The 2,795-nt window shown below is 45.5% G+C and overlaps 1 pseudogene; it reads right to left on the reverse strand.

Moving 5' to 3' along the window:
* Positions 1-1,829: 1,829 nt before the first annotated feature.
* Positions 1,830-2,795, reverse strand: LOC119567681 (annotated as a pseudogene).

Consider the following 2,795-nt stretch of genomic DNA (forward strand, 5'->3'; position numbering starts at 1 on the left):
ATAGTTTCAACCAATTTGTCCAGTACTGAAGTGAGGCTTACCAGCCTGTAGTTGCCAGGGTCATCTCTGGAGCTCTTTTTAAAAATTGGCGTCACATTAGCTTATTACTGTTTAGTTTATCAATTTGTTGCAAAACCTCCTCTAATGACACCTCAATTTAGGACAGTTCCTCAGATCTGTCACCCAGAAAGAATGGCTCAGGTTTGGGAATCTCCCTCACATCCTCAACAGTGAAGACCGATGCAAAGAATTCATTTAATTTCTCCGCAATGGCTTTATCGTCTTTGAGTGCTCCTTTAGCATCTCGATCATCCAATGGACCCACTGGTTGTTTAGCAGGTTTTCTGCTTCTGATGTATTTTAAAAAAAATTGCTATTACTTTTGGAGTCTTTGGCTAGCTGTTCTTCACATTCTTTGTTGGTCTTTCTAGTTATATTTTTACACTTCCTTTGCCAATTTATGCTCTTCTCTATTTTCCTCATTAGGATTTATCTTCCACTTTTTAAAGGATGCCTTTTTGCCTCTCACTCTCTCTCCCCTCCCCAGCGCAAAGCTTCACTTTCCTGTTAGGTTCAGTTTTGCAGTGGGAACAATAAAGCAAGCACAGCACCCAGCTGTGTTTCCATTAGCGATATCTGCGCCTGTGTGACTATCTCCTTCTCTGCTGGATACAGAACTAGAACAAGGGGCAGGGCGCCTGACAACCCCACATTCCCCTACCTTGTGTGTGTCAATATCAGAGGGCTCTCGATGCATCTATGGGTGTCCGATATGCTTCCTTCTTCCCCTTTTGCGATCTTGGGGGCTTTCTCCTTGCCTTTTGGCAGGAGGGGGACTGAGTCTGTCTCCCTAATCACCACTCCCAATGTGTGCCAGGGTCTAGGGAATTGCTGCCCCTTGGGGTGTGAAGCTGAGAAGAGGCAAAGGGGGACATGAACCCACAACACACTGAACAGCCTGCTGGCACCTGGGTGACTGATATGAGTGGAGCAGTTCACACCTCTCCAAGCGTTTGTTTCAGGCTGTACCATCTCCTGCAGGTGTTTCTCACTCCACTGAGAATAGCTCATTGAGATGAACAGGCCACTTCATACCTCTCTGAGCCTGCATTACTGCAGATGGCTGTGTCCAGCTTTGCGCTGCGCTTACTGACAGATTTGGGTGTGAGGAGACGATGTGACGGGAACCCAGATTGGCCAAGCAATGCACAGAATATAGCTCCTTTCCAGTAAAATGTGATCATTCTTAAAAGCACCTTTTGCTTCACTCATCATCCGTATCCATGGCTACCTACAGCTGCCACAATGACCACTGACTCCAACCAACAAGCTTGCTTTCTCTTAAAAAACTAGGAAATAAAATGGTAACAAACTTCATTAACACAGAGTTAAGGTTTCCCAGTGACAGCTCATGCCTGTTCAGAAGGTCAAGTTCATAGAATCTCAGGAGATCATCTCATCCAACTGCTGCTCAAAGCAGGACCAAGCCCCAATTTTGCCCCAGATCCCTAAATGGCCCCCTCAAGGATTGAACTCATAACCCTGGGTTTAGCGGGCCAATGCTCAAACCACTGAGCTATCCCTCCCCTAAACTCATGCATCTCACAAGGAAAATGCAGAATTGAATTAAATGCCCTCATAATTTAGATAGATAGATTCTTATCTAATTCACAGTAGAGTAACTCCACTGACTTCAGTGAACTTAGTCTGGATTATTACTACTGTGAACACAACATTTTTGCATAAAAAGCCTGCACATCACATTCCCATGGAGACAATCATGTCATCGGTTGATTATATCTGTAAAGAAGCACAGAATGAAAACATGGTCATGGGAGAAATCTGGAAATTTTATGCTTTTTGAATAACTTCCCCTCAGTCAGTTTCCTCAGGGCACCTTTGAGCTCCTTGTTCCTCATGCTGTAGATGACTGGATTCAGCACTGGAGGCACCACAGAATAAAGAACAGCCACCATGAGATCCAGACCTGAGGCTGAGCTGGAGGTGGGTTTCTGGTAGGCAAAGGTGGCAGTGCAAATGAACAAGGAGACCACAATGAGGTGAGGGAGGCAGGTGGAGAAGGCTTTATGCCGGCCCTGCTCAGAGGGGATTCTCAGCACTGTTTTGAAGATGTGAACATATGACACAATTATAAAAGCAAAGCATCTTAAGCCTAAGAACAAGAGAAAAGAAGTAACAACAACTTCACCGAGCTATGAATCAGAGCAGGTGATCTTGAGCAGCTGGGGGATTTCACAGAAGAACTGATCCACCTGTTGCCGTCACAAAAGGGTAATGCAAATATGTTCCCAGTCTGCATAGTAGCAACGGGAATTCCACTGATCCATGCAATGGCTGTCATTTGGACACAAGCTCCCCTGTTCATTATAGTCTCATAGTTCAGTGGTTGGCAGATGGCGACTTATCGGTCGTACGCCATGATGGTGAGAAAAGCAAAGTCAACCGAGATGAAGAAAATGAAGGAAAGACTTGGGCAATGCACCCAGAATAAGAAATCGACCTGGTGTTCAATAGGGAATTGGCCATGGACTTGGGGATGGAGACCGAGACAGATCCGAGATCTAGTATGGATCTAGTAAATTCATCAGGAAGAAGTACATGGGGGTGTGAAGGTGGTGGTCGAGCACCACAAGGATGATAACAAGGAGATTTCCCACCAGGGCTGCCAGGTAAATCCCTAGAAACAGCACAGAGTGTAAAATCTGCAGCTCCCGAACCTCAGACAATCCCAGGAGAAGGAACTCTGTCACGGTGGTTCGGTTAGACATTTTCTT

This window comes from Chelonia mydas, chromosome 14 (genome assembly GCF_015237465.2).
Source record: "Chelonia mydas isolate rCheMyd1 chromosome 14, rCheMyd1.pri.v2, whole genome shotgun sequence".
Classification (NCBI taxonomy): Eukaryota; Metazoa; Chordata; order Testudines; family Cheloniidae; genus Chelonia; species Chelonia mydas.